The following is a 15,878-nucleotide window of genomic DNA, read 5'->3' as shown; positions in this document are numbered from 1 at the left end:
ATTTAATTGAGAACTTGCTGGAGAAGAAGATTTGAGTGTCAGTCAAAAAGAATTTTTCTCTAGGCATGTATTCTTCAATTTTGCATGTATTTCAAAATCTTGACTGGTATACATTTTACGTTTTTTGATAGAAAAAGCTTCCCTTTACCGAAAAACACAATTTGAATGGATGATGTTACTTTCATGCATAAGTTGAAGAAAATCGCCCCGGATGTAACAGCTAAAATACTGTCAGTAACCTTCTGATGTATTTCTGTATCAAAATGAGCTACGTCAACCTAGCGTGGATTAATAAAACTTCATAAGCGATATCACGTCTTTTCGTAGTGTAACTTTTTACGCATTTCCGGACCTGAACTCGAACTTAATACCAATTATCCGCATTAGGCTTAACGCCATCCGGCAAAATTAGCGGTAATTCCACACAATTTCTTCCCCTAAGAACTTCCCCCTCCTTGCTCCCAATGCACCTATTATACACGTCCTAGGATACGGTACAAGAGTAGATCTGTTGAGTCATCGTAGGTTGATTCCAACCCCGTGCCCTTGACGAGCTCTACATTTATGCCGCTGTGCATCAATGCTATGTCCATCAATACTAGTGCATTAATACTATGAACTATTAATACAGCTACTAGTGCATCAATACTATGAACTATTAATACAGCTACTAGTGCATCAATACTATGAACTATTAATAAGTTGTAAAATTATGTCGCCCCATGTAGGATAAAAGGTGTACAAGAACTCGCTTATGAACATTTACTGTCATGAGTACACGTAGCGTCTGATATACAATGTCGCAAATCGTCTGTTGTTGAACGTCTGTAAATGGTGGTCTTCACATTAAAAAGCAGTTTGTGATTGACCGACGGAGTTACGAATTGATAAATTTTTCGATGTGTGCAGCCCCACAACGACCATGGCAGACGTTTTTTGTTTGGAGTGTTACTATAATAGTTAAGACATAATGACTTAGAAGTAATCTCTTTATTTAGATTTTAGAGCATAGAGAGGCAAAATAATATATATTCTGCCTTGAAACTTTAAATTGCGGTTTAAGAAAACATAGATTTTTTTAGAACATCTCTTTCATAAGAAACGATATTTTTACAGAAAATATATTTATTTATTTTTTTTTAAGAAATTTATACAAAACAAATAGGTGAATTCTGGTGAAAAGGATGCCTACGGCCGAAGGAACATTCGCCAGCATAACCTGCAGGCTGGCGCCTGCACGCGTAATTCCTTCCCTTTCCCTGAGCGCCATGAGCGACCTTCGCATCAGAAACTTTCCTTTTCTCTGGCGCATTCAAATGACAGTAAACAGCGACATAAATCTTCCTCTCGTTCAACGTTAAGAACAAAACAATGGATGCCTCGTGAAAATATTCGCATCTCTGAGATAATGTTCAGAGTAATCCGGCATTTATTTATGTAAACATTTATGTTCACGCTGCGTTCATGTTACAGATCGTCAAGATTTTTCACGCGGCATTTATTTATTTCTTTATTTCGAAATTAGGAGTAGAGATCATGTTTCCAAAGCTGCATTTTCCAAAGCTGAATGTTTCCAAAGCTGCATGTTTCCAAAGCTGCATGTTTCCTAAGCTGCATGTTTCCTAAGCTGCATGTTTCCAAAGCTGCATGTTTCCAAAGCTGTGCCACATTACCCAGCTGCCACATTATCCAGCTGCCACATTATCCAGCTGCCACATTACCAGCTGCCACATTATCCAGTAGCCACATTACCAGCTGCCACATTATCCAGCTGCCACATTATCCAGCTGCCACATTACCAGCTGCCACATTACCCAGCTGCCACATTATCCAGCTGCCACATTACCCAGCTGCCACATTATCCAGCTGCCACATTATCCAGAGACTGCTGAAATAACAACATAGAACTAGAACACGGCCGATATAGTTCAGGGCCTTCAAATAGAGTTATTATTGCAGTTAATCGTAATTACAGTTTAATGTCGACACGCTTCCTACGTTTGCGCTGAATGTAAGATATGGTACTTTTATTGAGGCTCAATTTAATTAATTGCAGTATTACCATTGAATTATATATGAATAATTATTCGTTGTAAGGAGCGTTAGTGTGCAGGCTATTTTTGTGCCTATAACAGTTGTTTTGCTTTAGGAATAACATTGAATAACATGATAGCGTCGAGGGCTCGTTTATAACTATTTGATTTTTTTATTTTCTGAAAATTTGATTTAACCCTTCGCTATATAGACAAGTATTGTTACCAGGCCTTTAGGCACGAAGTAATGAATCCGTAGACAGAAGGTTAAATCAGTATAGTTATACACTTACGCAGCAACCATAGGAACGTAGAATATATCCCTCCCAAGAACAGAATAGTGATACATCAGTACCCTTGGTGGCCTTTTGATCGTAACTGATTGAGCACATGAGTCCTCAACACCCATGGCGGCCATTTGATCGCATCTGACTGGCCACGAAACAATCCCCGGTTGAAGGTTAGGTGCGGGTGGTCAGTGGTGCGGGTGCCTTTTGATTACACCCGTAATTTTGGAAGCCCTTACTTGATATCATCCCTGGAAGCATTGCTTGACGTAACTTCTACTCAAACTCACTTCCCACCCTCACCTCCCCATTTCCTGCGTCATTTAAGATCATTAGCCAATTTTTAAATTATTTAGTGGCCATTTCTTAATTTATTTTTAGTAATTTTTATAAAGTTGAAAAAAATTAAGTAGATCGCGATAACTTATCAACTATTTTCCTAATTAAATAATCACAGAAGGCAATAACAATCCAGGAATGCGCCGCCTACAATCGTGAATGCTAATGATACGTAATCTAGACGTCTCGTGTCATTATGATGTCTCGTACGGCATATCTGCGTGAATGCATACATATCTCCAAATCTTGTCTTCACTTCGACCCTTCACGTCCAGCAACTTGCATTCCATTCGTACCTGAACAACATGGCGCCATATATGTATACCACAACGTGCTGCATTCCATTCATACCTCAATAATATGGCATTATTTATGCCTACCTGTATTTCATTATAACGTTCGTTCTCTATGGTTTTCATGGTACGTCATTTTATAGGAGCAGATAATTAACTACAACCTTCATCTAGGGTAATTACAGGCAGCCTAGCGTAACAATTGCACCTCAGTTTCTTAATTAAACTAATGACGATGGCATTTGCCTTGATTTGCAGCTCTCAAATGTCGATCACTTCCGGGACTCGGTGTTTGTACGCTTTTAATGACATGATAAGCTATTTTTTTTATTGTTTAAGGTCCAATTTGAAAATTATAGAGCAATTTTAGATATGTAATTGCTTTAATACTGTGTTCAACGATTGCAGCTTGTCGGAAATCTCATGTTTTAATAACTGTTTATCATTTTATTGAGGCATTAAAAACTTTTGAATTATGACATGTCTTCGCTTCTTGATAAATTTCATTCAAATATCATGAGCAAATAAAATGCATAGATAATTAAATAAAAAGCATGACAATTTGCAACAAAATTTCATTTTTTATAGGAAATTTGTTTATTTGCGTAACAGATAAGTCAATTGCAACGGTACGTGCTCAGAACCAGGAAATGTTTCCACACAAGTAGAGGATTGTACCTAAATTTGTTCTAGGGTCTTGCCCAACACTGGAGGGAAGACCCGCTATACCAGTTAACTGTGGAGAACGTGGGAAAACCTCACGTGTTGGTGCAACAAAGCAAACGTGGGAAAACGAAAGGGAATAACGGGAGCATGGAAACATGCGTGCAAGTGTTGGCAAACATTTTCACGTTGTTTTGGGTCTCGGGTATATGGGACAAATGCAGGACGTGTCGAAACTATTTCCCATTACCTTAATCCTGTGAGCTTACTCGTCGTTCTGATATTAATTGTGCAGCTCCATGAATCTGATTTTCAACGTCAAAATAACCTGTAGCCTTAGACTAACTCTGAACCAACCGGATAATACTTTATGGTACATTTAAAACTATGAATAAAATAACATTATCAGGCTGCCAGCGAAAAAAGCAGATGTTATATTTGAGGACAAATTGTGATGCTTGGGAGCGCGGGTACTGAACACATGTGGGATGTGGTAGTTCTGATCATGTGGTGTGACGTCATGGCTTACACTAACCATTGGTCAGGATGGCGGTGGAGTTCCTGGTCATGTGGTGTGGCGTCATGGCTTACACTGACCATTGGTCAGGATGGCTGTGGAGTTCCTGGTCATGTGGTGTGACAACATGGCTTACACTGACCATTGGTCAGGATGGCTGTGGAGTTCCTGGTCATGTGGTGTGACATCATGGCTTACANCTGTCTCTTATACACATCTAGATGTGTATAAGAGACAGGGCTTACACTGACCATTGGTCAGGATGGCTGTGGAGTTCCTGGTCATGTGGTGTGACAACATGGCTTACACTGATAATTGGTCAGGATGGCGGTGGAGTTCCTGGTCATGTGGTGTGACATCATGGCTTACACTGACAATTGGTCAGGATGGCGGTGGAGTTCCAGGCCATGTGGTGTAGCGTCATGGCTTACACTGACCATTGGTCAGGATGGCGGTGGCCGGTGGAGTTCCAGGCCATGTGGCTGCACTCGGCTATGTCAACATTGGTGAGTCTAACCTCAGTTTCTTAATCCACAGCTGCATGTGGCCACTTTTAGCGACCATTGCCATCGAAACGGCTCAAGTAAATTGATATGCTTTACACTTGAAACAACGGAATTTGTGTTGGTATATGATGTTATAATTATTTTTTTAATTACTTTTAGAATGGATGTGATAAAATGAGTCAAACCATCGTTTTTATCATGCATTCATACATATGCAATTTTCGCTACGCTTACCGCCCGTCGTCGCCTAAATATTGACACCGAGAGGACTATCATTTAACCTTAATTTTAAATTATATTCGGGAATAAATTATTACAACGCCTGTTTGAAGCCCAGTTTTGCTGTTTTATGCTATTTAATCTGCATAATAATTTTGTTGTATTATACTATTTATTATTAGGAATGAAATCTCCCACCGATTGTGATGTCTTGCTCCTTGCTGCTTGTCTGCGGTAATATCACATTCCGAATGGAATATCTTATATATTTTATTCCAGAAGAACTGCAATTTTTGACGTACCATAAGCGGCTTAATACATATTACATGCATGGTCTAACTCTAGCAGTACCGGTATCTACCTAACACTACATGTAAGGTATAATCTATAATGCTACCTGCTGATGATGTTTATTTCCTGCATCAGGTTAGATGACAGGTGTGAGGGGTCCATCCACATTACTGTAGTAGACTCTTTCTTCAATACCGTCACTTTGCTCAGTGCTGGGTATCCCGAATAAGATTGTCGACCCTATTCTCCCACACTGAGCAGGTGAGCATAAAAGCGTAGGGCAATATTTGTGTATTTGTGTAGCTTAGGATAAAACTATGGATGTTGACATTTATGCTTGATAAATTTGAACTAATTGAAGACGAATCAACATAATTGCATCGATACTAATTTAGGCTTGTTTCTTGAGCAGGTCAGATCTTTAGGACTGAACCTTGTCCCACGAGTTCACATACTAGTTCAAATACTAATTTATATTCACGTATCCACTCGCATCAACTTACCTTTTTATATTCACTTTGTACTATTGTCAATAATATTCCCTTGTATCCTACATACTTTAAATCTGTAACGTTAACTGTAGTTTATAAATCCAACCTGCCTACTTGAATTTGATTTGCATACCCCTAAATATAATTTCGAACCGACGTTCCCTGACATTTATGATTTTTTATGTTCAGAATGATTTTTCCGTTATTGGTGAACTTTTTCGATCATGATATAACAATTATTAATGAACTAAAAACGTACTCCTTGACGCAAGACTTGTAGACATCTCTACACACTTACTGAAATCCTTGCAAAACCAGTAAATTTTTTTTTACAGTCTGAAATAGAAAATAAATAGCATTCCCGTGAATCATCATAACGTTTTTAAATATTTACTCACTAACTTTCAATCCTCCGGTCATTTGTTATTCGCTAGCGAGACAACAGCGTCGGCTGTTCGATAAACGTTATGAATTTTTTTTTCATTACAATCATCCGTCGTTGGCTCTTCTTCGGCGAAATTTCGGCGAACTTCCACCTATTAGGCTATTCCACCAGTTGTTGTAAAGAAAACAACTTTTTGAACATTAGGTACGATTTTGAATATTCATATTTATATTAAATCTGCACATGATCGGGCAACGAATTCTTTATATTATTTTGCTTTCTGTTGATGTACAATATTCGAATTCCTAACCCTGGAAACCAACATCTGTTCACAAGACACAAGGTAAAGAAGTTCCTTCCTGAACCTCGGTTCCCGTATTTCACGCACGCCACACCAGATCACCGCGGGCACTCCAGGGTGCGTACTGAGACCTGCGCCAACGTGAAGCTCCGTACAGACGAAGATGCACCAGGACGACCCTCGAGTTTGAGAGAGACAAGGTCGTTCAGGTCTCGGCGCGGGTCGGAGCCTCAGTGACCATAAAAGTGCAACTTTTTTGTGCGTGGGCTTCTGAGATTATTCATTGTGTCACATCGCGGAAGTTATAATAACTGATGTTACGTGATAGACGAACTTCAGCCATTAACGTAGGATTCTAATACACAAATTGATTATCCTGCTTCATGCAGGAAGTGCATGCTTCACCTATACATATAAGCAAAAAAAATTATTTTCTACAATTTTACTTCACCATTGCTCTGAAATGTCGTACGTTTTTACTAAATCTTAGGAATGACACATTGTTAACAAATTTTACATCACTTTATCGAATATCACTTTATTATATGAAATGAATTGAATTGCAGTCACTCTAATATGGAAAAAATAATCACTTTTTTAAATGACAGTAATGCTTATATGAACAATGTTTAGTTCAATTAAATTAGATATTAAAGCAGAACCGTCCAAGTTTTCATTATTAAATTCAACAGAGCCCAGGAGGTTTTAGGGAAATTTTTATATTATTACGGTAAATACACGTTCAAAAGTAGGGCGCAATATACCCTTCACTTACGTTCGAGCGACAGTGCTTTGACAGGTGCGATGGTGTTGATCTGTGAGGTACTCCTGTCCGAACAGGTATTTAGATCATTAGATGGAAACAATCATTGTTTAACTAGAGTTCAGGGGTGAACAGTAAACTTAGTTCCTTTTGTGAAAATAGAGAATGACTTTTATGCTGAGCGTTTTATTCTTTCTGATGTTCGCCACACTGCTGGGCCGTGATTCTCGTGAATGACTGAATCGATGTCGATTGACGGATTGTCCATAGTCCATACTGCATCATCCCATATTATTGTTATGTTGTTATATGTGTAAAATTGCTATTTTTATGTGTATTGTTATCGGTAAAAAAAGTTGTCCAACAAATCTTCTTTTTCTTTACAAGCTATTACTAGAGCTAGAGGCTTAGGAGGAAAGATTAAAGATTATGAAGCTTCCAAGCCTCCATTATCGACGTCTGCGTGGGGACCTCATTGAAGTATACAAATATACTCGTGGCTTATACAAGGTCCCAGAAGGATTACTAGAATTTGAAACAAGAACCAACACCAGGGGCCACGGCTATAAACTAAAAAAACAGCGTTGGATTTTGGAACACTAAAAGTTCAAGAATCGGCAACAGGCCATGGGCCTATGTCTTCAACGCCGACACTTCTATTCTATTCTGTTCTAGAGCTTTTGTCAACATTTTTTGAATTAAGAGATTCCTGCTGGATGAATTATTGCCTTATTTGCCTAGGCAGCTAGGCTATCTAATTGTTGAAAAGTGAATGGACCAGGCACCGGTGTAAGCAGGGTTAAGCCAAAACTTTCTTAAATTATTAAAACTTGAAAGTATGGTACTTTAGAGCTATATATGAAATTATGAACTACTTTTTGTATTAAATAAGAAATTTTCAACTTTGTTTCACTCAGGCCAGGGAGTTAGCATTGTTACCGGACACCGGAGGTTAAATTAGGCTACTGTGTAGCCCAACCTTCATGTCTTTCTTTACTGATTATCATATTTCTTCAATTCTCAATCCAACTCGATTTAAATTAAATTCAATATTTATATCTTTTTCAGTATAGATGACCAAAGTATAATTTGCAGACTTGAAGTAAAGTATCTCTCTTGAAGTATCCCTATTCAGTATCTCAGCCTGGGCACTCAGTTGCACTGTGAGTGGTATAGACCAGGTCTCATAGTGTGGCACAAGAGTCGTTGTAAAATTTATCTCAAGGTCATCTGGTCGTTGAACAACCGCATGCGGCATGCCAGTCGATAGGTAGTCGATAAGATTTATGCAGTCGATAGGTTTCTTCAGTAGTTCGATAACTTAACAATGAAAACACTAGTGACTAGTCGTTAATATTGAGATAACCTAAAGTCTATGTACATTATATTCTTTATATACAACAAATGCCTAACAGATAATGCATTGATGTTTAATTTTTCAAACCAGCAGTGCCTTCTTAGGTTTCTTTACTAATGAATTCACCGCTTCACCTCACCGTAAATATTGTGCGTAAACATATGCAAGCTTTCCCTAAAATACGGAGGTCACACCTTACTCTTATCCAGAACTGCTTACTCAGTTTTAAATACTCAATCACCAGAATTATCAAACCTCAACTCTATTTAATATAATTTCATATTCTCTCAGGCATATCCAAGAATACCAGTTAGTTACAATGGGAAGAAATTAAAACTACGGATGTGCACCTCTGTTGTTCACGTGTGTACTGCAAATTTAAGCATAACACATTCCTGAATCATTCATCACAGAGTGAATTTCAACAAATGAAATTATCTAAATGTAAAAATCAACCTTGTGAATCAAGTCACGACAAGTACAAGAATCAGCAACAGGACATGGCCTATTTCTTCACTGAATCGACACTTTTGCAGACCCACCTGCGGTCCTGGCTGCGGATTCGCGCAACTGAACCACTCATAAGTCCTTCAATACTGAACAAATTTGCTTGAATTTTAATATGTGAGTTACGAGTAAACATTATCGATACGCTGCCGCAGGAATTAATAGGTACAGATTTTTACAAAAATTATTTTTAAATTAAAAACAATAAACATAATTTTTCTCAACCCAGACACTCATAATTCCTTCAATAGAGAACAGACTTGCTTGAATTTTGGATTATGAATATGTATTATCGATACGCTGCCGCAGGAATTATTACAGATTTTTACATTAATTAGTTTTTAATTAAAACGAATAAACATAATTTTTAGGCAACCTAACGATTCATAACTCCTTCAATACATAACGGATCTGCTTACAATTAAAGTATCGAGATTCAGATGCAGTAAATGAAAAATAGAATATGCGCACTTTATTTATGGTATTTAATTTCACGATAGGGGTTTCTTCCCAAGGCACGTGGATGAGCATTCTTTCAATTGGGTAGCATATCATAATTAAATCATGAACAAGAACTCACTAAAGCCTTCAGCACATGTTTAGATCATAGAATTTCTCTCTGACGACTGCTGTGTTCTCAAGTTATATGGCTGATCATTAGACTCGTGACCTGTCATCCAAGGCGACCAAAAATTATATCCAAAATTCAGATATGATTCAATGAAAAATTGCACTCAAACCTTTTTCTCGCGTCTATGTAGTACATTTTTTGTGCCTAATAACACCGTTCACTAAGTATAGGGCCATTAGGTTATAACCATTTTTATTTCACAGTTCATATGAGTAAAAACCATTTGCCATTGAGCTGCCCATCCAAGCCTGTAACTTGCGGAAAAATTAATCTCGCATGTCATTTATAAGTCATTTATTAGCAAAAAAAAATTGTATAAACAAATTTCCCATTGATTAATATTAAAGCGTGTGATCTGACTTGCAACATAATGATACTTGTATAAATTTTTCCAGCGAGTTGAATATCATCAATGGAATATGCGCGTGTTACGAACGTCTCAAAAATAATTGAGACCGTAAATGCTGCCGGTCTCACTGTAAATATCTAAATTCAGCGAGCAATTAATAACTCCCAAAGTAATGACCGTAGCTCAATGAAACTTGTACACGTATTCATTAGGACCTAATGGTGATGTTTAGCACGTGAAAATTTTTTTAATTTCACCTTCTTTCGTGAGTAATATGGCAATACGTGCAGAAATTTGCAGTGAACAAAACATTTTTAGCTCATTTTCTTATATATGGAAAAAATGCCCTATTGTGTTCATCATATTTGTCTATCTGTCTGTCCATGACTTTGTTTTCGTCGACGAGAAAATGTGCTCTCACTCATTGCAGTGAGTACTGAGTTATATTTTTTCTAACTACTGTACAGATTTGAACGGAACTTTTAATATCCAAACACATGCAACTTATTCATCAGGACCTAATGGTAATGTTAAGCTTGTAAAAAAAATTCCATTTCACCTTCATTCGTGAGATATAAAGCAATTGGGGCCGAAATTTGCACTGACCAAGAAATTAATTCTGAACTACTGAACTGATTTGGACCAAACTTTGAATATACATTCCTACCTTGCAATGTTTATGTTGAGCTTGTGACAATTTTTTTTATTTTTCCTTCATTTGCAAGTTATACGGCTATACGTACCAGTATATGGCTCGTTGTCAATTCAAATTTAAAAATTTACCTAAAAAATGCCGGTCGTTTCTCCATATATCCGTATAACTCGCGAATGAAAGCGAAATCAAAAATTTTTTCACTAACTGAGAGGTTAGGATTGTGTATTCAAAGTCTCATTAAAATCTATTCAGTAGTTTAGAAGAAATTTCTTGTTCACTGCAAATTTCGGCCCAAATTGCGATGTACCTCACGAATGAAGATAAATGGAAAAAACTTGAAAAGGAAGTTAAAACCCCAAAAATTGTCACAAGCTAAACATAACCGTTGGAAGGTTAGGAATGTATATTCAAAGTTTGTTCGAATCTGTTCAGTAGTTTGAAAGAAATTTCTTGGTCACTGCAAATTTTGGCTCCAATTTCTGTATAACTCAGGAATGAAGGTGAAATGGAAAAAATTTTACAAGCTGAACATCACCGTTAGGTCTTATGAAGTTTCATCGAACTTGGATTTCATTGCTAACAAACTTTCAGATGTACGTATTGTTAAAGTGCATGAGTATCATGAATACAGGCATCGTCATATATTACATGCAAGCTTTCAGATGTATACGTAGTGTTGGAGCGCACGCATAACATGAATACAGGCCTTATGATATATATCGTATACAGACTGTCAGATGTGCGTATTAAGTTGGGGACGACTGAAATAACCCAGCATTGCCCAATACCAGCATAATTTTCATACTTCACCCCGTGCGCAAGCATACTGCAGAGCAAATTAGCCAACATGATTACTTGCTGAAAGCCACAGGGACTAAATTCCTTCATGGATGTAAACCAGCGAGCCAATGTATCAGTTTGTGGGATGAGGCATTGCTTGTTTCAAGCTGGTGTGGCGAGATGAGGCAAGTAAGAACAGCTGCATAGGTATTAGACTGACTATTTCTATTGCATGTAGAGGGTTGGCATTGGCTTTTGGGCTGATTTAAGAGTCAAATTTTTGGGCTACGGCAGCGCTCCCTTAAGTTGAAGTGCGTGAATTTCATGCACATAAACATCGTAATATTTTGCATACAAATTTTCAGATGTACGTAATCGGTTAAAATGCATGAACATCATGCATAAAAACACCGCAATATATTGCACACCTACATGCTCTTACATGTCAAGGTTAAAATAAAAATATAACATGCAGAAAATTTCCTCAAGGAAGATTGATTCTAGCTTCTAAGTGGAAAAAAACACTGGCGTAATCTGTCCGATTATTTTTGCAAGCTTCAATACATATGATGGTTGCGTTGTCCCGGGGCTGAACATTTTACATCTGCCGCTCGTAATGCGCTGTTGGGGTCCGGGTTTTAGTCAGTACCGCAGTCATATCTTGTCGGGTCTCGCTAAGTTGCGTGTTGGCAGTCGTCAGAAGTGTACTGTGGAAGAGTCCCATTAGTTGGCAGTCGTTGAAAAAGATAAATGACCTATTATTTTAGCTCGAAAGTTGTAAAGTAAAAAAAAATTAGTCGATAACTTCAGCGAAAGTCGTTGAAATTCCAACGACTATTGCCACTGTATGAGACCTGGGGTATAGAAATTTATATCATTTATTCATTGATAATTTTGGTTAAGTTTTGTCCTTGCTTTTACTTTGTTGTGTTGTTAGGGACAGCCTTTAAATGTAATAGCTTCATCGATAGTTAGGTTACGGATTTTGTCATTTTTGTTTTGAGTTACTGTTACGTGACCTCGTTTAGACCCGCCCTGTAACTTGTCATTGCTATGAGATCCACCACGGAGGTTGGTACTTGCATTGTTTATCGTGTGTTAGTCTTCCTTGTTGAAATAGTGTTTTTTTTTGTGATATTGAATATTACTATTATATTAGTTGTTATTTATGTGTTATATTCATTTGTTAGAGTTCCGTTAATTCAAGTCCTTAATTTATATTTATTCGTATTTTCAGCGGGCTCCCATGTTAGGACATGATCAGGAATTAATAGGCAAGGGCTAGAAAGACACGTGGTTTATAGTTTTGATATTTGTTTTCTTGTATTTGTCTTTCATCTGTTATTATATTTCTTGATTTATTAGTTTTTCTTCATCCTTTAATTGCGATCATTGGCCACGTGTTTGGGGTTAGAATGCTTATTTATTGAATAGTCCCCAACAGTGTTCATTTCTGACTGATATGGTTTAGTTTGAGGAAGTCAATTTATTATATTGGATTATGGTTATAGTTAATTCTAGTAAGCTTATGTTCTCAATTCATCTTGCAGTGTTCCTTTATTTATCTGTCCACTTGTGATTCCTTTTAATTCAATCCTCATGTGAGTACTCGTTAATTTTAAAAATAAATTCACAATATGGAGATGAGCTTTTACTAGTTTTATGGAGTTTAATGGTTCTTGCTTTGTTTACATTATACATCCCATCAGGTTATCAGTCATTCATGATTGCATTTTTATTCTGTTCTTTTTGTTTGCAGTTACATCTGCTCATCTCCACCTGTCCATGCTCCTTACATCCAATTCACTAGCATATTTTCATTACACATTTCAAGTTAAAACAACCATTTCATTTGCAATTTTATTAAGTTGTGTGTTTATTTACTGTCCCATATTTTAATTCATTTTGCATTAGAACCAGTCTTTCATTTTCCTTCATTCAGAGTAGGGTTGTTGCCAGTTAGTTAGAAGCAGATAACTGGTTTATCTCACCTGCGGCGCGAGACATTTTAGACCCGGCAACAGCATCAGTCAGGATTATTTTATTAGTGTTTTATAAATTTGCATGATTGAGCTATTGGAATTTATGCAACCTTAGTTGAGGCTTGAGTAAGTAGGGCATAGAGCTGCCCAGGGCGCAGAGGGTGGATGCAGCGTCGCCAATATATGGGTTTTTAAGCCCTAAGCATTGCCGGGTAATTTTAACCCTTTACGCCATGGCGTGACGAATTCGTCACACCAGGGACTACCGTCAACCGGGGCAACTCGGGACTGGCGGGGTAACTCGGGACTGGCGGGGCAACTCAGGACGCACCTCCGACACGGCGTAAAACTGTTATAGTAGCAAAACTAATTGGAATATTGCAAAACTAAATATAGTGGCGTAAACATCAACATTTTTCCTATCTATGTAGTATAAAGGCCTGTCTCTTATACACATCTAGATGTGTATAAGAGACAGTTGTAGTACAACTCTTCTAGTTACATATGCAACAAACAAATTTTAGGAAAGTCTCATAGTTTGCAAATGGGGGGCGCCGCCCCCCAATGGGGGAACTTAGACCACCTAATGTCAGCCCTGACGGGGTAACATAGACCGGCTTGGAAATTAATTTAAAATTACCATATATAACATTTCATGTTTGATACACCTATTAATGTTTTTTCTTTAGGTTTCAGACTCTACAGAGTCTTATATATGGTAATTTAACTTAATTTCCAAGCCGGTCTATGTTAACCCTGTCAGGGCTGCCATTAGGTGGTCAGAGTTCTCCCATTTGGGGGAACTTAGACCACCTGGGAGGCGGGACCCCCCATTTGCAAACTATGAAACTTTCCTCAAATTTGTCATTTGCATATGTAACTAGAAGAGTTCTACTATAATGCACCAAAACTTGGAGTTATTTACTAAAAATATAATTGATTTTACCAAACAGTCTAAGATACCCCCAGAGCTGGGGTAAAAAAGACCATCAATTTTTTTTAAATTACATCAAAACTATGAGAGGCAGGAGCCAGCAATTTATGGTGAGTGAAGCTAGAGTATAGACCTGTATTTTGCATGTTTCAATTTAAGTTTAACTTATCTAGTAAGAAAATGGCATCATTTTTAAAAAAAAAGTGGTCTAAGTTACCCCAGTTTACGGTACCCCAAATAACGAATTTTACCCTAAAAATAGTCTGATTGTACAGCAAGTGTCAACTGAACATGTGATAATGAAGTCTGACCGCTCTAATGTGACCGCAACTAAGTAATCATAGGCTTGATGTTTACATTTTTTTTGGTGGGAACTCATTGCAACTGATTTCCAGACAAGCTTCACTGCATCCTGATCCATCCAACATGTTGGAAACCTTACTTTTTTTTAAATAGTTGGCCGAAGACTGACAAATATATTAAATGCAAGAATTTCAATCTAAATGTGCCGGCAAGATCATCTGAAGGCGTAAATTTTGCTACTGAAGCATCGCCAAAGATCTTGCAATATTCATCCACTCTCTGCACAGTGGAAAGCTGCTACCTGCTAGAGAGAGAAAAGATGGGCTTAATAGGCAAAGACGTGTGCTGATATTACCACTGTGCAGAGAGTGGATGAATATTGCAAGATCTTTGGCGACACTTCAATAGCAAAATTTACCCCTTCAGAAGATCTTGCCGACACATTTAGATTGAAATTTTTGCATTTAATATATTTGTCAGTCTTTGGCCAACAATTTAGAAAAAATTAAGGTTTCTGATATGTTGGATGGATCAGGATGCAGTGAAGCTTGTCATGAAATCAGTTCTGATGAGTTCCCGCCAAAATATACTACCTACTACGCAAATGTAAACAACAAGTTTGCGATTGCGTAGTTGAGCGTGTTGCAGTCACATGTTGAGCGTGTTGCGGTCACATTAGAGCGGTTAGACTGCATTATCACATGTTCAGTAGACACTTGCTTTCATTGCTCTGCGTAAATAGCTTTTCATTAAAAATTTCCCGGCGACGCTGCCGACACATCTTGAAAATGGTTGGCAACGCTTTGGGCCTAAAAACCCATATATTGGCGATGCTGCTTCCACCCTCTGCACCCTGGAAGATTTTATCCAATTTCTTATGTATGATGATGCTGGTATCCAGGATACTTTACTGCAGGGTTGGCGGTTTTTTTGATTTTTTTTTTAAATAAAAAAAAATCAAAAATCAATGATTTTTTTTTATTTTTTCATGATTTATTCGATTTTTTTGATTTGAAGTGTTATTTTTTATGTTGCAATTAGCACACTAACAATAACAGTATATGGATCATAATGGATGGCTAAAAAGTTCACTTATTGCCTTCAATATTGGCCAACAGGCCAAGGTGGTGTTTACCACTTAGGGATTTTTGGGTAAACAATTATTGGTACTATGTCTATTCATTAGCTTTGTAAAGTTTGTATGGAGCAAGGTAATAAGCTAAATATTGACCATTTAACTGGCTTCAATATACAAAAACACTTCAGGAATGCAGATCTTCTAAACATTGAAG

General features: G+C 37.5%; 1 protein-coding gene across 1 annotated transcript in view; it reads left to right on the top strand.

The window, feature by feature from the left end:
- The first annotated feature begins 7,005 nt into the window (after positions 1 to 7,005).
- The window catches only part of LOC108667134 (condensin-2 complex subunit G2), a 25,872-nt gene continuing 16,999 nt past the window's right edge, over positions 7,006 to 15,878 (top strand). The window contains exon 1 of the mRNA XM_047879758.1: positions 7,006 to 7,165. The gene's annotated coding sequence lies outside the window, so the exon portion shown is untranslated. The remainder of the gene's footprint in view (positions 7,166 to 15,878) is intronic.

The sequence above is a fragment of the Hyalella azteca genome, unplaced genomic scaffold (genome assembly GCF_000764305.2).
Source record: "Hyalella azteca isolate HAZT.00-mixed unplaced genomic scaffold, Hazt_2.0.2 contig3759, whole genome shotgun sequence".
NCBI classification, from domain to species: Eukaryota; Metazoa; Arthropoda; class Malacostraca; order Amphipoda; family Hyalellidae; genus Hyalella; species Hyalella azteca.
This window is presented reverse-complemented; position numbering and strand designations above follow the sequence as displayed.